The following is a 22,806-nucleotide window of genomic DNA, read 5'->3' on the forward strand; positions in this document are numbered from 1 at the left end:
TCTCTCATTTTCTTCTTTTAAGGAGAGGAGGAATCACACATATATGTTAGTTAAAAAGGATCAAAGTTTAGGTAGAATCTTCCTAGAAAACTGTATCATTTCTTGTCTTAAATCCAACTCAGAGGAAAAAAAAATGATAGTAAAGAGAATAATAACCTTAATGCAATTACCATATCAAGCAATAAACCACAATTTGTGCTTCATATCTGAGGTTTGGTTAGTATAAAATAAAGATTCTAAGTTATCATTATTCAAGTAGTTTGTCTTCTAAACCTTTGCATTCCAGCTCTTTGATGAGAAATTACGTTTTTAGTCTCTGGATATGTATTTTTCCAGACGTGTCATTTGTGCTTTCACATATGCAGAGGATAAAGTGAAATTAATAAAACTAGTATGTATTGTTTTATATATATGTATACATGTATGTGTGTATATATACATATATATATGTATATATACACACACACACACATGTAGGGGCAGTAGATGAAATCTGGGGGAGAAAATTGGTGTGAGTAGACGCAAGAGTTTTGAACTTGACCTGAGAAGAGCCAAATACTCATAAGTACAGTCCAGCAGACACTTTGTGAGGTGTATTTCCTGTACATAATGTCCATCTTTTACAATAATGCCCTATTTTATATTTTTTCTGATTTTGAAAGCAAATATGCATTTATTGTGAAAAACTTAGAAGATACAGAAAGAACAGAGAACACAACAATAAAAGAAACCAATGACAAATTTATTACTTAGAAAAACAGCAACCACTGTTGCTGTTGCTATTTTGGTGTATTTTTCTTTTATATCATATATTCATTCACATACTTAACAGTATTTAATGAGCCCTTACTTTGTTTAGAGATACATCTCTGAACAAGTAGATCAGGCCCCTGCTTTCATTCTCCTTATCAAACAAGTTCTGTGGCTTGTTTTTTCTTACCCCCACTTCACATTATACCATGCACATTCTTTCTGCAATTGTTCTTTGAAAACAAATTTTTATAGTTGCATAACACATCACCATATAAATGCACAATGACTTATTTAACAAATGCCCACTGTTGGCAATTAGATTATTTCAAAATTTTCACTACACTCAAAAGCATTTTAATTTGGAGTTTCATATTGTTATTATTTTCTTTGAACAGATTTCTAGAACTGAAATTAAGTTTGGAGACTACAACTATTTTCAAGGTTCTCCGTGCTCAATTCCAAATTGCTTCACAGAAAGCTTATGTACAATACAGGTGGAATATTTGTATATACACCTGCACACACACACATATGCTTTTATATCTACCTGTTTATGTACAAGGAAGTATAATAGTTGATAAAATTTATAAAAATGTAATATGTTTCTTTCTGTTTAATTTTATTTTTGTTTTTAAATGATGGATACGAAATACTATGATTTATTCCATCTTTATGATTCAAAATGTTACAGGGAAGCATGGAGAAACAAGGGAAATAAAGCATTCTTCTCTTCCTCATTTAACTAGATGCATCATTCTAGCATTTTAATAATATGCAGATGCCTTGACCCTTTGACTTGGATTGGATGCTGGCAAAAGCAAATCTTTGCAACTTGGATCTTCCTCTATGGCCACTCAAATCATCCTTCTTCTTGTACATCATTGTAGCTCTGAGATGGTGTTCACCATGACCTTTCTTGAAGTCTTCAAGTCTCAATCTGACACCCCTTTTTAAGGTAGGAAGTAGGCTGTTAAAACCTCTCTCCTCTTGACTAACCCAAGCTACTAGCAATCTTAAAAATTAAGTCAAAAAAAAGTTAACTCAGTATATAAAAATATAAAACTATGCCTCCAAACATTGAAACTATGTTGCTAGGATGATTTTCAGAGCACTAGTTCTCTGAGGCTAGAAAAGATCTAGCCAAATGCTTCCATAAAAACAAAAACAAAAGTATGGTGTACCTAACAGCCAGACTTAAGAGGTCACATGGCCTTGACTATCCTGACTAGTTTATCATTATTTACATCTCAAGCTGATCACAGATCAAGTATTACAACCATCATTCCAAAAAAATTGTTCTGTGTTGCCACATTTAGTTGCTGTGAGATGCCAAAGCAATTGAGTCTTGACTTCAAAGCAATGAGTGATGGTTCATTCCCAAAGGAGAGAAAATCATTAGGAAGGAGGGAAAAATTTTTCTTTCCTCTTAAACTATTCATCAAACAGATGTCTATCTTGATGATCTTAACTGAAAAAATCTAGAGTTCCTATCTTCCAGATCTGAGGAGTCCATTTTCAACAGTTAAGAGCACTAGAGACTTTCCAACTTTCTTTCCCATGGCCTATGATTACCAGCCCTTCAACAGGAAAATCCTTTCCCTATAGTGTCTTCTGAACACACTGCTGGTAGTGCTACAAGAATCTGTGTGCAGGTCTCCAGAGCTGACTCCTCTGAGGAACTTCGTGGAAAATCAGGTTGGAACTCTGGTCATATTTAGCCTTCATTTCTGTGCAGACGACCCCCACTGTTCATGACAGCTATGGCTGCAGTGGTGATGTATGCTCTCTATTGCTTAATTTTGCAGTTCCTTGATTATATGGGTACTTTAAGATTTTTCTCATTGATTATTTGTGTGCTTTAGAATGCCATGAAAATGATCTGCTCTTTAGAAAACTGACATCAGTAAATTTTTAGACCTGTAACAGTTTTGAGGCAGATTTTGAAGAAATATTTTAGAATATTCTACTTTCTCCTTATTTCTTTTGGTTAATTTTTCTAAAATAACATATTTCACTGGTTTTCCATTGATGAGAATACAATTTTATATACTATTGTCTTGAAATTTAACTTCTGTATCTGCTTCACATTTTAAATTTTAATTGTGCTTTATATTCTTTTAGAGTCTTCAGTTATTTTTATTTTATTCTTAATAAGATTATTTTCAAAGGACTATCTCTTAGTTTAAAAGTAATTTTTGGGCTTCCCTGGTGGTGCAGTGGTTGAGAATCCGCCTGCCGATGCAGGGGACAAAGGTTCGTGCCCCGGTCCGGGAAGATCCTGCATGCCACAGAGTGGCTGGGCCCGTGAGCCATGGCCGCTGAGCCTGTGCATCTGGAGCCTGTGCTCCACAATGGGAGAGGCCACAACAGTGAGAGGCCTGCGTACCGCAAAAAAAAAAAAAAAAAGGAATTTTTGTTTTATAATTGACTGGTTTTCTTCACTTTACCACTTTCACCTTCAAATTTCTTTAGTTATATTTAGTTATTAAAAAAATGTTTCTTGAGTTAACTACAGAATTGTTTAACTTTCTTTGTAATGCTAAAAACATTTCATGCTATGCATTTGCCTCAGAATAATATTTTGGTTGCATACTATTACATTTGATATTTATTGGGCTCTTCCTTAGGGCAAAAGCAACTGAAGGAAATGTTATTTTAGCTAACAAGTGACTTGGGGCATTTTGCTTAATATCTTGTTATCAATTTCGATTTTTCTTATATTTTATTATATCTTATTCATGTCATGTTTCTTTGTAATCTCTACATTCAGGATTTAAAAAAAAATTTCTTTGTGGCTCTAGTATATGATTGATAATAATAAATATTATGTGGGATATTTTAAAATACTGTGTTGAGTCTGTACTTCAGGTACAAAGTTTAATATGTATTTAGTAATCAACAATACAAATATGTGAAAAATGTTTTTACCTCCAGTATAATCTTATGGACATTTATCTAGAATTAAATATGATATTTTCATACTAAATATTTTTACATATGCAAATTTCTAAACAGAAACAATTAAATAAATGACATAAGTTATTTGGAAACTTAAAGGTTAGAGTTATTTTAAATATAATTAGAAAATAACAAACATCTGAACAAGTTCATAGAGTTATTTCACTAATTTTAAAAATCAAACTACATTTTAAGCTTTTGTTTTTACTTTTTAACTCATCATCTGTTAAATCAATAAATGCTGGAGTTTAATTTTTGTTATTATACATTAATTTCTAAATCAACCTTCCTTGACATTTATGCTTTTTCCATCTGTCAATATGGCCCTTAAATTTTATTTTTATATACTGTATATATGCACACATGCATTTATATCTGTATAAAGATCTCTTTATCCTTCAAAACACACGTACAAAAATCATTTAACAATATAATTATTTATACATATTTGCAAGTAAAACTTAAAGAAAGGTAAGAGAAAATAACAAAATTGTACAAAGCTTAAAAGATACAATGTGTGCTTAAGTTAAAATCTGGGCTCCAAAACTAAAATATTTGTGTTTTCTCCTCTATAAATGAATATAAAATTGTTCTTATTATATAGGGTGTTTTAAAGATGAAAAATGAGAAAACACATGCTATGTGATTAGAGCAAAACGTGGCACATCTGTTTATATTTTTTATTAATACTGATATTAATATGTAAATATTGACAAAAATTATTTCCCTTGTAACAGGAGAATCCTTTAACTTTTTGGAAATAAAGTTATCCATATCACTTTATATCTTTGTTTACTTCATATCATTACCTAATATATTTAATCTTAATACATAAGACAATGGAAAATGCAAAATTATTATTTTATTTATAATTATTCTAAAATTTTCTACAACCTCCAATTAATCTTCCACTCTGTGGTTTATATTTTTACCATTTGTTTTTAAAGTTATTCAAGTTATATAAATTGTTAGGTTTATTTGGTCTAATAGGAGTCCCTAATATGGATAACTGACATTTCAAGGGCACTTACTCTATTCTGGGCAATGTTCTAAGCACTTTCAGGGACTAAGTGATTTAGTCCTCACTACAAATCTATGAGGAAATGTTACCCAAGTCACACAGATGGTCCTGGCAGGGCCAGGACCTACACCCAAGCCATCTGGGTCTAGCATCAATGCTTTTCGTGACTGCACTGCAGCTGGACAACCAGGTGAGCTCCTAGCCTAATCTGCACTTAAAGTAGCACTTGCTTCCTAACATCTGGGCTCTAGGTCATTTAACACTGTTTCTATTACTGTAAAGTGACAGATTCTCATTCCTAGGGCCAGATGGGAAACAATTCCAGCCTCTAGAAGACTGAGGAGGAACAATGACACTAGGACTCAAGCTTGTAGCATTTTGACTTATCAAATTCTTCCCTTATGAACTCTTGGTGGACCATGGCTCATGGTGCTACTTAACACTCCATAGATAGGAGCTTGGTCTTAATGTGGATGCAAAATTTCTGAGAAGTTCAGTGTGAGATATAAATGTAAACTTAAGCAAAGTACTTTGCCAAAAGCATATTTAACCAGTCATTATTGTATTCATTTTGTTGAGAAAATCAAAAAAGGTATAGTCTAACAATATTTCATGTGTAAATTCATCATTAAATCATTTTGATAGAGAATAGTAAATACCTACTTAAAATGTGACCATAAACACTCTTTGTCAATGTAGAATTGAGAGCATCTGGCACCTCTTTCATATCAGTGCTTCAAACAGTGCAAGCAACTTCTCAAATGCACCTGTGACACGAATGTGTGAACTGAGTGCTTGTTCCCACTACTCTAGCTTTTAAGGGTTCTTGTCAACTTTGCTTAGACCTCAAATATCAGTTCTAGCTTTTTAGAGCTTATTTGTCTTCCCTCAGTCCCCAGATACAGATCTCTCTGATCTGAGTTAATCCATTTATATTATGAACATATTATAATACAGGGACATTAAGAAAGTCCCTCTATAATTGGAATGTAACAAATACATTGAGAGGAATATTGCTCTGTGTAACTTGTTTCTTCACTGGTTTTCAGAGTTGATTGGCTGATCTATCTGGTTGGGCCTGGGTCCCTTTCCTTTATTACCATTCCATCTAAAGTCATTTCCTTTCTATCTATTCAGTGGAAGAAAAGCAGAATTTAAGATTCAATGAAGAGCTTTACTCCGCTGTTAGAACCGCCAATGAACAAGCAAATAAACAAATATAGAATGGTTGCTGGTTAGGCTGTTTTCCAGACAAATAAAGCACATCTCTGGTGGTTTTAAATATCAGATTCTGATTTTATCCCAATATTTTTCCTAAGATATTGAAAGGGTAAAATTATCTGTATATGATTCACCCCTGACTTACGATGACCTTGGTCCAATAGTGAAAGACTAGTGAAAGACTGGGTAGGAAAAAAGAACTCTAATTCCTGACTTTCTTGACAAGCCCTTAAAATAGCAGTTTCTTTACTATTTGAGCCTGAAGTCTAGGTATCAATTACTAACAAATAAGAGGCCTCAGGGCCTCTCAATGACCGTGATTACAAAGGAAGGCTTCTGGAACACTCTTTCCACCCAACTCTGCAAGGATCAATTTGTTCCTTTTCTGTTTATTCCCAGTCAAAATGCTGATAAGTAATTTCAGTTAAAGTCCTGCAACTTCACTGCACTTTGTAATTCCGTATTATATTGCCAAAGCTTAACCCCCTCAGTAGGACCATCCAAGTTATATAATTATACCAGTTAGCTGAGTTTTCTGCTGTCTTCTGAAGTAAGGCAAATGCACTGAAGCATGTGTTCTATCAGATTTGGCAAGAGGAGTCTGTCTCTAGAAACAAAGAAATTGACTCCTATCTTCATCATCTCTTTTATGATTGAGTAAATTTGTTTTCACTAAGCTAATATATCTATGTTAATTCTGAATCAAGACTTTTATAAATGGAAACAAAAGAGGACAATGTCTGACTAAGTTCAGACTGACTACAGTTCAGTTTTCTGTAAGTCATTCCACATGCTATTTTTTTCCCTATAAATCTCAAAGAAATTTTGAAAATATGTTAATCTAAGAGACTTCAATCATCTATCTCTAAGGTAACCTTTCCTGAACCAAATTAGGAAGACTCTTCAAAATACTATGGATGAAAATTAAATATGCGTACCAATGTTAGTATTAACATTTATTGAGTTCTTTCTTTATGCCAAGCACTGCTACAAACACCACATACATAATCTAATTTATGCTTCCAAACAACATAGGTACCATCGTTATTGACATTATCAAGACTGTAAAACAGAATATAAGTGAGTTTTACAAGTTTATAGAGCTAGTAAGCAGCAGAAACCTTCAGCCTCATTCCCAAACCCAGAATCCTCACGGAACAATGGTTATGGCTCCAGGCTGTGGATTCAGAATGCTTGGTTTTGAATTCTAACTCTGCCATTTTTCAGCTGTGTAACCTTGGGCATATTGACTAACATTTCAGTGCCTCACTTACCCACTAGGTAAAATGGGGATGATGGTAATACCATTGTACCTCATAGGTTTACTGACAGAATTAAATGAGAGAGAACATGTACACTGCTTAAAACGGGGCCTACAGCCTGGTAAGCACTCCCAAACAATAGCTATTTCTATACCATACTTCTGTAGCATGGGGGACATGAAAGCTCCATTCTTACAGTACTGTTCATAAATTTGGCATAGGGATGGTCCTTGAGTGATCATCTAATGATGATTTTCCTACCAAATATTTTTATAATGGGAAATCTTATGTTTATTTAAAATTCTACCATATTGTCCCAATGTTTTCTTGTGATAGTCACTTAGTTATTTATTAAGATAGGAAGAAATGATACAAGATTAGAAATCCACAGAACCTCTGTGAGAGGACTAACTGCATCTCTTTTTAGGTTTTCCCTCCTACTCTCTCATGGTCATATGAGCCCTCTCATTTTAGATTGCTAGGCATTGAGAAAAACCATCCAAACGGGTCACAGCTGGGGACTTCTCCTACAAGGGTGCACCTCAGCACACAGAATGTTGCACATACATCTTTTACATACTTATCCTTAAACTGTTTATCTGGCACATCGACAGGCAGCTGGTGGAACAAATAGGAAATCCGGGGAAGCACATTCATTTTTAAAGTGTTAATGCGTCCAATCCAAGAGACAGTAATGTGCTTCCATCCGTTAAGATCCCCTTTAATGCTTCGAATTGGAGGGCCATAATTTAAATGAAATGTGTTATCCAACCTGGAAGGTATTCCACATCCTAAATATTTAATTGATTTCTCCATCAGGGGAAGACGAGCCTACACAATAAGCAGATCCTATCTATATCTAAGTGTCTGATTAATAGTGTCTCTAATTTAGGGTAATTCAGGAGTTTACAACTTATAAAATGGCTATTTCTTCCACATTCCTCCCAAAGTACCAAGAGAATTGTGTCTGGATTAATTGCAAACAGCAGACAATCCTCTGTGTATAATGAAAACTCAGAGTCAGCATCATCCAGCCATGCACCTATAATTTGAGATCTCATCTGAATATTGTTCACAAGGGGCTTCACATCCAAAGTAAATTGAAGTGGCAAAGGAGGAAAGTTCTAATTGTTGCATCTCCCTATTAAAAAAGTTTAACAACTCAAGTTCATTCCTGCAGGTTTTTACTTAGTTGAGCCTTAGCTAACTGAGTGAGGAAGATAAATCAAGCTACTTGCAGATTTTCCTAATGGTGCAAAGTTTGGCACCCTGAGGACTATGGAAATGTCTATTACTACACTTGTAAAGGAGAGAAGTGGAACAAGACTGTGGGTGGCTGGATCCATATGAGTGATTTATTACCCCTGAATCCGCTTAGTCATTTCCGGATAAGCACTTAAGTGCCAAAGGTTATGGTCATTTTCAGTTTAAGAAAAGAACAGGGTACATCTTAACATACAAAACAGATATATTATTTGGAGAAATGGTCGTTTTTTTTCTGAGTTTACTAGCAAATTGGAAAATTTGAGTTTATATGTTTAAATGTATCCTTGAACTTTACCTAAATATGTTTAATTCTGATTTTATGAGGTCCTTTCAATTCCACTTGTTTTTAGAAAAAAAGGTGTGTTCTGTTAAATTTTATTTTGGGATTTGATGCCTGAAACAAAAGAAATTAAAAATTTAGTGGCATGTCAGGACTATAATTTGTTGATGTTAAATTTACCTTTTCTGTGGCAGTTTTTCTCTGTATTCTGGAAGAGCTACTTTGTAAATAGCTTAATTTTTGTTTAAATACAAATTAGAATCAATTTTCTGGGGAAAAATAATCAGTATAGCTCCTGTTCTCCACAACAAAGAAAATACATTTGTAGACATATTCTGGAAATTTAAATCCCTCAATGCTCTTCTGAGCAAGTCCGAGGAGATTTGAAGACTGACATTTTGTACTTTGCTATTCCCAAGAGGCATATGTATGATCATCTTTACTGAGGTTTGTTCCAGTTCCTGCTGAATTAATATGCATTTTCGTTAACTAATCTTGAAACAACAGGAATAAAGTTTATCCAGGTCTTTTATACCTCAGAGAACAAAACAAATACTACAAATCTTTAGAGAGAAAGGATATACAAAGGGCTTGAGGTGAATATTTCAAAGCAAATACTCTTTAAATGATGTGCAAATTATTTCAGCTCTTGAGCATGATTTATGAAAGGGGATTAGCCCACTGAAATAGGAACCGAGTTTAAAATGTTGGGTTTCAAAGTCAAAGACGAGAAGTGGTTACAAGAAAAGGAAGGAGAAAGGCGATAATAATTTAGAGGAGGGATTTGTTTTAGTTTTTCCTCTAAACTGACTCACCTTAAATTAAGTATCACCAATTGTTGTACTTAACTGCAGTAGAAAATATTGCGTTTCTCCTCTAATTTTCTCTAAAGTTAAGATTGTAATAATTAAGAAACGATACTGGAATATTTCAGCAAAAAGGTCTCTACTTGCCATGTAAAAAATATAATCACAAACTGTGCTAAACAAAACTATTCAAGCTGAAAAGGATAACTTCTAAGAGTCTTGAGTGAGAGAACACTTTTTTTCAATTCACAAGTCACATCTATAATAACACAACATAATACATTCTAATATTCCAATATGCTCTTCAAGTAATAGTTAAAAGCTTCTTCTAAGACTTATGAAAATGACTGCTTTTATGTAATTGTTAAGAGTATTAAGTGAGCTCACTTCTTATGATTCTGTAATGACCTGCTATTGCTATTCTGGAAGGTAAAGGAAATTTTAATGATTCCACTTGCATGTGATTAATATCTAATGCTTCTTGACTAAAATTCAAGATTTTGTTCAATAAAAATGAGTTAAGCAAAAATTGTATGGGTTCTCAGTCAAAACCTTCAGTGAAATCAGTTATGTCCAATTTAAAAATAAGGCATGGAACCTCAATAACAAACCTAGGTACTGACGAGGAAAAATAAAGAAGATTAATTATTCTTACGTAAGCCGTCCTGGAGTAATAAAACTAAGTGAAGTGTATCCAGGCACTACTAAAATTTTGAGGATACTCTTTCAATCTGTCTCATTACTATCCAACAAGTTTTTAAAAGACTGGGCGTTTAGGGGCAAATTTGTAAGAAAGATTCTTACTTAGAAAAGATTATCATTTGCCCAGCTCAGTTTGTATTTCCTAGAATAAATAAAGGTGGATCTGAGAAAATGATGCTTTATTTCCGACATAGTTATTATTACCTCTTCCTGGTGAATGAAATTTCATACTACCAGAAGGAGTAATCAGACTTTATTTGGAATCTATCCTTTACTTTTTGATCACTAAATTGTGAGCCTACTTTTTTTTTGGCAATTTTTCTAAACTACTTCACTAACATGCAAGCTGGTAGGCCTTGATTGTTTTGGCAGGCACAACAGATAAACTTACTCTATAAGTAAAGCAGCTATATCGTGACTCATTCAGAATTATGACATATAACCTGAAAGGCCAATGAGAAATGAATTCAGGTACCCAAGAACAACATTAAAATAAAAGACATTTAAGCCATAAAATACTATAATTCTTGCATTTGGAGAAGAAAAATAACAAAAAGAAGGCTATGTATGAGACTGTGTGCTCCCATAAGAGCCAAATGGAAAATAAGAGGTAAATAGCCTTTCAGATGGACTTTGCACGTGAGCACATCCAGGGAATTCGTGAATCACTTCCAAGGAATTGTTTGGAGCTTTGGTTTCTTGGCTGTTTGTCTTGGTGAGGGTAGTTTATTCTTGGCTAAATTTTCATTATTGTGGTTGTTGTTTGGCTAGAGCTGTTGACTTTTTGACATGGATAATTTAGAGTTCATGACTTGGGTGTTTGCACAGGCAAAAGCTGTAAGGAAAGTGTAAGTCGGTTCTGTCTCAGTTAGTCTGCAATTAGGGGTTGAAAGGGGTTGGTGAGATGAAATAAGTACTCACCATCCAAAATCAGTGCCATGGCATGGCCAACGTGATAATAACCACGTGTAGGGTTATTTTACATAAAGGCAGACCAGATAGCTCTTCTACATAAGTAGGTCTTGTCAAAGTCTCAAAGGCCACTCTCTGGCTCAAGACTTCCAAAAAAGTACTTAGAGAAATTATTTTTGTCATATGGGAGCGTCCGTCTCAAAATTTAATATACATATAAATCACCTGTTAAAACAGAGATTCCATTTAGTAGGGTTGGGATGGGGCTCCGGATTCTGTATTTCCTGATAAGCTCCCAAGTGATATTGTTGCTGCTGATCCACAGACCATACTTTAAGTACAAGAATCTAGCAAGATCCTAAAAGAACGAGACATAGGATGCCAGTTCTGTTGAACTCCTAGGCATCCTGATGTTTCTTTTAGCCTAACCACAGAAGCAATGGGTATTTGGGAACTGCCAAAAATCTTCCCAATACATATCAAGAAAACCTGTCAATATCCCCTCAGAAATCTCTGGAATTTTCTCCCTTCTCCACTCTAATTACCTAGTTTCAGACTGTATTACGTTACTTGGTCCACTGTAATAGTTTCCTGATGTATCTCCTTACATCTGAGTTTTCACTTTTTTTGTGCTACCTGTCTCTTTGCCATTCTCCACATTTCTGCCAAAATTATCACTCTGAATATCAGATCTGTAAATGTCTCCTGCCTGCCTGCATAAAAGTGTGTCACTAGGCACCCATTACTTATAGTATAAATCAAAATTTCTTAGCATTCTGTGCAAGACTCTTTGCCAATGTTTCCTGCTCATTTCCAATCTGATCTCCAGTTGTTGCCCTAATGTTTTGTGTATTACAGGCTTGCCAGTCTAGGGTGTTCTCCAAACATGTTATGCTCTAATAGTTCTTTCTTTCCTATCTTAATACGTACCCATTTTCTTCTCTGCCATTCCTGTCTTCTCAATCTGAAAAACTCCCAGCATTTCATAGCAGTATTAAACTCCAGGTAACTTATATTTTCCTTTGTTGCCTTCCTTTCCCTGGTTCTCTCCACACCCCCATCTCCTACCTGTATTTCCAGGGATGACTTCCCAAAAATATTACCTACACTCAAATCTTTGTCTCAGGGACTGTTTCTGAAGGAATCCAAACTAAAACACCCATCAAGAGGTCAGTGCCTCACATTTCAACCTTTCCCTTCATTTCTCATACATAAAATTCAAAATTGTTTTCTTTTTTTTCAGCTCACTCACTCTGTCATTTATTTACTCACTCAGTCAGACATTTAATATTGAACACCAATATATTTCGGACTCCGCCCTTAGGTAGCGGGGATGACGAGGAGTAATCATCAGAAGGTCATGATTTATACCCTCAGGCACTTGCAAGCTAATGGAACAGGGAGATCCTGGCTTCAGCAGATGACAGAAACCTTGGTCAGCTAGGGTTGCCCCTCCCACATATCAACCCCCTTCATTCAGATAGAGTGGGCCTAGGAGGCATCCTGGAATGCTTACCAGTCTGTCAATAGAGTGTGCTTTGGTGAGACCAGATCTTAAGCCTCTCTCACTTTACTCTGTATAAGTGGCTCTGTATTCATGTGGGTTTGATAGTTTTACTTTAGTCAAAAAAAGCTATCGCCAAAGAAAAAAAAAAAAAGAAAAGCTATCTCTTTATCACCAGATGTGTTATGACATTTGGCTTGGTTCTAATATATATATACATATATATATATATATACACACACACACATATATAAAACATTAAAATTAAACAATATCTTTCCTTGTTTTTAAGTGAAATTACATAACTTTCTGTCAAAACTCTACCATTGCATCATTTTGCTCTTTTATGCAAGAATGAAAAGGCAACTGACACTTCATGACATTTAATCTCTAGAGATTGCCATCACATCAGGCTCACACTCAGGAATGGAAAACCAAGGGTTTATTCCCCATAACACTCGGAATCCCTTAATAAAACAGAGATAAAAGTGTACATAATGCTATGAGTCAATAGAATAATGAAGATATTAAAAAATTAAGCCTTTGATAAATTATGCATTTGTTTGATCTGATTTCGCCAACTGTTCAAATCAGTGGCAAAGTGCATTCCTGCTATATTTCTAAAGAGAAAATTTGATGAACTTATAGTAGACAAATGTCATGATTATTTTACTCAGAGTACACCCATTTAGAAATCATTATCTAATATTTATACTGTAATATAAATCTACATAGTTCTTAGATATATTTTAGATCTAGTATATACATTATCCTTAGATCTAATATATTATTATCTCCTTAGATCATATAATATTGTATATATGCTTTATATTTATATAAAAATTATCCACTGTATTTATCTGAAAAGTCAGTTTCTGGAAACTTAAGAAACTTGTCCAAATCTTATAGTTAGCTTATCTTGGCGGTAAGAATTGTACTTAAAATACCCGATTGTTAGACACAAATTTCTGACACAATCCCATACAACCTTTTGAAGAAGGTGCATACAACACTTTTCTAACTTTCGTGTGGATTTTTATAAAATTACTGGATTTTTATAAATATGCTGACCTTAAAGAAAACTATTCTCAGAGTCTTCTAAAAATTATCAAAACTACTATCTTTTTTGTACATTATAGAGTGTCTTCTTCTTTCTCGCCTCCATACAGCCTTGAAAATTCTAAGTCAGAGCCCACAGAATAGCATCAAGAATAATTATGAACCAGAGTGATTCTCTCAAATAAAATAGAAGGTTATTGTAAATAGTGCCAACCTAGATGTCCATCAACAGATGAATGGATGAAGGAGATGTGGCACATATATACAATGGAATATTACTCAGCCATAAAAAGAAACAAAATTGAGTTATTAGTAGTGAGGTGGATGGACCTAGAGTCTGTCACACAGAGTGAAGTAAGTCAGAAAGAGAAAAACAAATACCGTATGCTAACACATATATATGGAATCTGGGGGAAAAAACAACGTACTGATGAACTTAGTTGCAGGGCAGGAATAAAGACGTAGACATAGAGAATGGATTTGATGACATGGGGTGGGAGGGGGAAGCTGGGGAGAAGCGCGAGTAGCATCGACATATATACACTACAGAATGTAAAATAGTTGGCTGGTGGGAAGCAGCAGCATAGCACAGGGAGATCAGCTCCGTGCTTTGTGACCACCTAGAGGGATGGGACAGGGAGGATAGAAGGGAGGCTCAAGAGGGAGGGGATATGGGGGACATATGCATGCATATGGTTGATTTGCTTTGTTGTGTAACAGAAACTAACACGGTATTGTGAAGCAATTACACTCCAATAAAGATCTATTAAAAAAAATAGAAGGCTAGAATGCATGATAGAAAGATACTGAGAGGACAGTAACTTTAAGCAAAGGGATTAGGCTTTTCTCTTTTCTCTCCCCAAAATCTTAGTCACTTTTATCCTCATTGAATGATAAAACACTTACTTATACGTGACTTTGCTAGGTACAGTACATGAGACCTGCAAAAATATACCACTGTTTTGAGATTTACAGTTCTAAGAGAAAACTAAGAGAGACATACAAATAGTGACCTTAAAATACCAAACCAGTACAAGTAGTCAGGATGAAGAAATAATCCATTATTGTTCCTAAAAATGTTTCAGCAATTTTATCTTCATTTTTAGCACAGAATGAGAAGTACATTGATAATGGCCATTTGAATATCCTCGTTCATTCATTCACTAATTTAACACTGCAAATTTTGAGTACTCTCAAATATCATCAAGCCACTCTGATAGTTGCAGATAAAGGTAAACTAGAGTTCTCTTTAGAGTCTGGCAGTCTAGTGGACAGACAAACAGACATGGATAATTAGCTTGTTGTAACACACACTTTGGCCACTGCAATGGTAGAGATATGCACTGAGTACTAAGGATCTCCTAACTCACCACAGAGGTTTGGGAAAGCTTTTTGGAGGAGGTGTGGCTTGAGCTGAGTTGAACAGGATGTTAATTTAGCAAAGAGAAGACACTGATTTAAATATAAACATCAGCACAGAGTAGCGTGCATCAGGGATTATAACTGTCATTTTCCTGGAACATAAATCATGGGTCAGAGAGAGGTGGGAAAAAAACTGGAGAAGGGGACTCAGTGATAGCTTTCTATTGAGGAACTTGGACTTGAGCCATTCCAAATGCAGTAATTTAATTAGAAATTGTTCTTAGCCTTTGACTTCAGTTTGGAGGTCACCATCTCTGACGGCACTATCCCAGTCCTACATTTTGTATTTAGCCATCACATCTCCTATTTTACCTCTATTTTTTTAGGCCAATTGATTTTGTATACAAAAAGGGTATATTTACATTACTGAAATTGGGTAGCAGGAGTATTTAGGTTCTATTTAAATAATCAGAGAAAGATGAATTGGCAGACTGATTTACCATTCTCCAGACATTCATAAGCCATTTCTTGAAGGAAGCTAAGAGTCCTAATGTTATAGATCACGTTTTATTGCATTTCGATGGAAAGAGCTGGTACTTTTGGATACAACTCATACTTTGGAAGGAAAGCAATACCTGATTTTCCTTACATGGATGTGGGCTTTACTATGAGTAATGAGAAATAAACTTATTTTCCAAGAAAATCTCATCGATTATACATGTTTACAGTTAAATGTTTTCCCTAAGCATACTTTTGGGCCTATTTGGGACACCCAAATAAATGCATTAAAAATCAATTATTTTTTTTTTAGGATTTTGAAGAAAAATAGCATTATTCCCGCACTCCAGAAACAAAAAGGAGTATACCAAATAAATTCTGTACACAGAGTTGATCATTTGCATTCAAAAGAATGCTTTTTTCTGCACAGGGATTCACTGTAAGAATGCTTTAAATATCATGTTTAGCTAAGATACTTTAAACTTGATATGACACCAGTAAACAAATATCATACACCTAACTTTACAAGAAAATATTAATATATGCCCATTCTAGGGTCATGGAATAAAGAGAGGAGAAACTTTCAGAGGAGATCAAAGGACATTTTTTTCTATTGTTTACAATCACAGTAGTGTATTCATGCTAAGGAAGTATTGCTGGAGAGTTACAGCAAACAGCCCTCTGGATCTGGCCTATTATTGAAAGAAAGATGCCATTTGACCTAATGAAATCAGAAATTGATTAAATGCAGTTCATCTAAGGGGAAATATGGTCAGGGAGTTACTGCCAGGGTCAAGAGGAGATGCGGTGATCTAGTGCTTGAGTGCTGATAGGGTTAGATAGACTTTCAGAGTAGCTGATGCTACAAGATACATGACAATGGACACTGAAAGGTCAGAGAGCGAGATCAACCCCTTAGATGGGAAGGAAGAGATTAATCAGAACATCCTTTGCTCAGCTTATAACTAAGTCCTCTTATCCAATGATTCACGGAGAACTGAATGTTTTGAAGAGACTGTAATCTATGGGTCCCAGGAAACTTGAATTGCTGCTAACTGTCTTGGAAACACATGTCAGAACAATTGCTGTGGTCACACAGTGCCTCAGTGAAGCCCTGGAACCTTCGTGAATAGTACTGGTTTTTGTTTTTTTTAATTAAATAATACTGTTTTGACAAAGTAATTCAGATGTCTGATTATCAAGTATGCATTTAATCTTTACTGTTTGTTTGTTTGTTTTTCTCATAATGTTTAACTCTTCCAGCTTTGGCAATGTAAATTTTCTTTTAAAACTTTTCATTTTTTTCTTCACCAAACTGGAATATTTTGAAATAAAGAACTCCCTTAACCTGTGGAAAACAATCAAGAAGAGAGCTGACACTCACCGTTCCTTAGATATTGTGTCTTAAATGTCAGCTACGAACTGGCATTTTCTATTGGCACTTGCCATCTACCTCTACAAGGATTAAATCATGTGTTGCTGCAGCTGCTGACTTTCAACACCCCCTGAAAGGAGTTCAGGTGGAGAGCAGAAATGAGGCACTCTGTGCTCTGAGAAACACTGGCAGAACAGGTCTTCAGATAGTTAGATATTTTCAGAAGCCAATTTTATGACCCCAATTCTTGTATCTCTTCATATCTGGAAAAGTGCTAAAATCCTTCATGGTGACCTCTGCTCCTTGTGACTAGCAGTAACCTGCACGGGACTAGCAGAAACTGTCTGTAAAAAATATGTGCTTGATTGCATGTATTCCCCTTCACCAAAATCACATATATACTGACCTTGCCCCCTGCCTGCCTCTGTGAAGCAGTTTCTCAGAGCTATCTGGGATGCTGTCTCCCGGGCTGCAGTCCTCATTTTGTCCCAAATAAAACTCTCACATTGTGCGTTTTTTTTTTTAAGTCAACATAACTATAGTAAAACAAATTTATTTTTATTTTCACACTTCAGTTCAATAGTTTATTTTTCTCAGGTGGATATTGAATGAAACTGGTGCCAGGGTACCAATATTGATTTTAGTGGGAAAAAAAAGAATCAGATAATTGACCACCTTATCTGAATCTGGATTTTTCTGACAACACGTTTACCCATAATATTCTACACAACTATTATGATTTTTTTCGTGTGTGTCCAGGTAAGAGTTTTTCTGTTTCTTCAGAGCTAGATATAATTTCTTTGTGCAATTTTAATATTGTTTTCATTTTCTTGGCAGATGGCTTATTCATCTATTTTCATGCATTGGCAAGATTAGGCTGTTTTATACAAAATTCTTAATAAGAAGAAACTTTAACATATGTATTTATATGATTCTCCAGAACAGGCCTCACAATATGTTTTGAACAATTGCTAATTACGTATTTATCCAGGAAACTAGTATGACTTTTCCATTTTGGATAATAATGAACATTTTAATAAATTTTGTTAATTATATAGTTACCAGAAAGTTCACAATAGTCACAAGAAAAAATATATTGGCTTTTGGAGAAAAAGTAGGAAAACAGTGATTTATCAATGTTTTACATTTAAAGAGGTCTTAATGTAACTCATACTCAGAAAATTTGACTTTTCTCTTAAAATTTTCAAATTACAATTAGAAAATGTATATATTCTTTTATTGAATTGTGAACATGAGTAATGCCTAACTGTGTGTGTGTGTGTATATGTGTGTATATACTCCAGTTTTTGATTGTGAAACTTTCAAACATACAGAAAACAACAGCATCATGATCACTCCTATAGATACCACCTAGATTCAACAAATGTTAACATTTGGGACAATGCCAGACTAATCTCTCATTACATACATGTCTTACAAAGAACATCTGACCTTGCTGAGGACTCACTTCCCCACCCATGCTGCAAAAACTTCCTCTCCAGTCCTTCATTCTCTCCTTTTCTGACTATTTCTTCTGGCTTGGAGGCCTTGCATTCCCTCCTTGCCATCACTGGGGATTTTCAGGGTCCAGGAATCTCCTGGCCAAAGCCATTCTGAGAATCCTGATTGCACTGGTGGAGTTGGTGTAAGGGTGGGGGGAGGAGAAAAAGGGAAACCAGATGGAAAGCAATGCTACTGGGAAGGCAGAGCTCCTAGGACAGAGGTGCAACAAACTCAGAATGAACTGTTCCCTAGAAACAACATTCAAAATGATTGCATAAGATTCAAGTGTGCTTTTGTGGCTAGTACATGGTTTCCTTACGAAAATGTGTTGAGGTCTAAGCCACCAGTTTACAATTGGATTTTGAGAAGTTAGTCTACATACAGTTGTGGATGGCCAGTATTATAATTATTTAGATTAGCACAAAAATTAACTGTCTTCTCTATCACACTTGTTTTCACTTGGCATGACCATTATTACTTTGCAGGCAAATTTTTAAACAAAAATATCACTAAAGTTTCACAAGCATTTTCATTTTCTGCACTGTATAAATATCTCAATCCAATTTTTCCATTCTTATCTTTATTCCTGTAGCCTTGTACATACGTTCTTGTTACATGCATCACTAAGGAGCTGTGGAATTAGGAAATCCATATCTAAAATACTTTTAGGATTTCACCCAGAATACATTTGGTTTTTATGATGCTTTCATCAAAAGACAGTTAATAGGAAACCCATTTCCTTTCGGTTCTATTACTTTTGATTTTATTCTTCTAACTTATGTTCATTTTGGGGTGCTTATTTATAATGCTAAGTATCAATTTTGTATAAACTTATTCAAGATTTCCATACATGGATTTACAGCTTAGCAATTGATTAGCATGAGATATACTACTCCTACAGCATAATCTAAATACAAAAATAATTTTTAAAAGTTTAAAGTACAGATGTGTGGAGCCAGGAATTTTAGTGGTGTGGCTTCAGATATATCTATTAATGAAAAATAATAAATACATGAATGAGGGAATAAACTAGAGGTATGGCTAAAGCAATGGTGAAATGGCTAGATGCTGAATCCTTTCCATCAACTGGAGTTTCTTAATGAACTGCTCTTCTGGGCATAAATGAATCAAGAGTATTTCTTGGCTCCCTTGTGCTAGTTCCTGGTGTGCTGCTCCCAAGAATGCCCTGGCTGCCATTTTCACCTAGGAAGTCGCCAGGGAAAAGACCAGCTGCTCATATTCAGATTTTTGCAGCCATAACTCCCATATCCAGTTCTGGCTCCTTTCCCCTATTTCCTCTACACTCAGAGAGAAGATGTCAAGTATATATGCCTTGCTCCAGTCTTCTATCAGACACCACCCTTGGCTCATGCCCTAGTTTGCTGCCATCTGCTTGGGGACATAGAGGGCAATAATAAGAGCTCCTACTTATTGAGTGCCTGCTGTGAGCTAAGTATTTACATATCTAATTTCACATTCTCACTTGATCCTGCAAGGACAGTATTAGATCCATTTTTATAGACCTAGAAAGTAAAGCTCAGAAAAGTTCAGAAAGCTGTCCAAGGTTTCTTGGATTTATATTTGAGCTTTTCCTCTTTGCCATCAGTGGAAGACGCTTCTCTTTCCTCGGAAAAATATGTTAGCATTTTCTTTGACTGACTCTCCACTTTCCATAACAGCCCTCCCTGGAGAGCTGCTCTCCCACTCTCATCCCATGCTGGTGTCCTGAATTTCCCACAGTGATTTGGCCCTTACATTGAATTTTCTGGCTTCTTGTCTGTTAGACTCAACTGATATCTTAAAATATCTGATTAGTACTTAATAGTGTTGGCAGGTTAGAATCATATTTTAAAAAGGAAAGTATATTTAAGCACTTAACTTTCTGATTCACTCACTGAAAGTACATATTTTTTTTCCCATGTTATACAGAGAAACTGGACAATGAAATGACCACCTGTTAGCTGCTAATGATGTTCACATGCCTTTAAAAAAAGTAATTCTGGCTTTATCTGTCTACAATCTTGGCGACAAAACTCGTGGGAACATCAAGGGCACAGGAAGCCAAAGGCAGCAAACTGACAATAAAGTTTGTTCTTAGACTGCTAATAAGGAAGGAGACACTGTGACTCTCTAACTCCACATAATTATTTAATCTCAAGAGGGTGACATAAAACCGAATTCATGCTTTAAAAACCTAAGTTTGGGTGCTCAAATCTGGGACTGAGATCAGAGGGGTTTCACAGAGCGTATTTCCTACTTGAAAAAATATTTTAAAAAGCATCAAATATAAAATATGCCAATCACTATTTTAAATGCATAGCTAATTTGATATTGTGTGGGTGGGTCAATCATTATGCCTTTCAAATGAAAATGAATATGTAAATACCGAATGAACTTCATTCAAAGTATTAGATGGATATTAACTGTATCCTACGTTGCAAAAAATATACTAGTCCTAAAAAAGGCTTACAACTATAAATATCCACCAAAATACAGTAACGAAGCATTTTCTAAAATTAGGGCTAGCAGTAAAGATTAAACGACCCTTTTAGTTTAACAGTGAAATCAAAGTCCAAAGGCAACATCTGGTTTTAATTCTTTTGCTAATATGTTTTTGGGTCCCTATTTAAGTTTATTGATTTATATGGATCTCATCTTTAATGTAATATTTCCACCCAAGGCCAAGGTTGATATAAACTAAGTTTACCTTTTATTTGTTCATTTCACTATAGTGTGATGGTTAAAAGCACAGACTCTAATATCGGTTTGCTTGGGTTTGAAACTTGTCTCCATAACTTGTTTTTTGTACAAGTTGCTTTAATTTTCTGTGCCTCAGTTTCCTCATCTATAAAATAGGGTTAATAATGGTACCTATGTCATTGGGTTAGTAGAAGGATTAAGTAAATCAATATAAGACAAGCACTTAGAACAATGCCTGAACAGTAAGTACTCAGTATTTGCTAGCTATCATTACTTTTTAACTGCAAAGAAAAAGGTGAATATGAGGTCATTATACAGTTAAATACATTTTGAAATGAATAGAATGAATTATATGTCTCTTTCCTTGTCTTTAGACAGCATCGAATTTAAGCCCAAAATAGACAAATAACTGTCTCTCCCAGTTAAAAATAAATTCTAAAGAGAAGCGGCTGGTATTCTACCTGTAGGAATTTTTTTCCCCAGTATGGTCTGAAAACATTTCAAGTGACTATTGCTGAATACAAAATCCATTTACCTCAATGTTTCTCACACACACTTTTATAAACCTTTATTTTCTCCTGAGCTTTAGGCTTCAGAAATGTGCCAAGGTCTCCTCCAAACCAGCAATTATATCTGAGATTCCAGAGCTACTGCTCATTGCCTCATGCATCCTTTTATATCCACTACAAATGTTTATGTAGTTAACATTAATTATGTACTCACAGTTGAATTCTAATTCTAAAATCTTATGTCTGATCCCATATGAAGTCAAGAGGGACAATGACCAGGAATTCAAGAGAAATCTTCAAATGAGATAACTTCAAACTGTACCATCATACGGAAAACTTTTAAAAATGGCATTGTTTATCTTCCACAAATAATTTGGAAAGCACCATACAGTCCAAGACACTAACATTGATAATTTTAAGCTCTAAGTTAACACAACTGCTACCTAAATAATGTACCTAACAGTTGTTGAAACTACGGTATGGTTCTTTGAATAATGACAGTTTTGAAAGGGTGCTCTTACTCAAAGCTGTCATGCTGTTTCTAGATTTGGGTTCCTAATAATTTAGATTTGGAAGATATAGTATCACATATAAATAGTTTCCCTCTTTCTTGTCATGTGGGTGAATGTACATGTACATTTATGTATAAATATGTATAATACTCTCTAATGCACACAAATATGTGTATCTACACATATGGTCATCTAGCATATTTACTCATATACATATGTAGATAAGGAGATATTCCATAATCAGCCTTTCTCTACTTACTGAGTTCTCCTTAAGTTCAAAAAGCTAGGCTATAACTACACTGATCTTCGGTCAGAGGGAAATTGCAGAAAAAATGTTGATTCAGAAGATTCAGTGTAGGTAGACAGATGATGCAAGAAAGGTATTATAATTTACAAGACTTTGGGAAATTGTTTTTCTCTAATTCCAGAGATATCTACTTGTTCTTTTAGGAAGCTGAGACTCATGTCAACTCTGTGAGATATGCACGACACTTTTTCATAACTTCCTTTATTGAGGAATAATCAGAGTGAAGAAGGTTAAGAGATATGCTCAAGGTCACTATATAAGTGGACAGACTGGTCCTTTTCATTTCAAATTCATTT

General features: G+C 34.9%; 1 protein-coding gene across 1 annotated transcript in view; it reads right to left on the bottom strand.

Moving 5' to 3' along the window:
* Positions 1-22,806, bottom strand: part of ARHGAP15 (Rho GTPase activating protein 15) — a 624,143-nt gene that overhangs the window by 281,155 nt on the left and 320,182 nt on the right. The gene's annotated exons all lie outside the window — the stretch shown is intronic.

This window comes from Pseudorca crassidens, chromosome 6 (assembly GCF_039906515.1).
Source record: "Pseudorca crassidens isolate mPseCra1 chromosome 6, mPseCra1.hap1, whole genome shotgun sequence".
Taxonomy (NCBI): Eukaryota; Metazoa; Chordata; class Mammalia; order Artiodactyla; family Delphinidae; genus Pseudorca; species Pseudorca crassidens.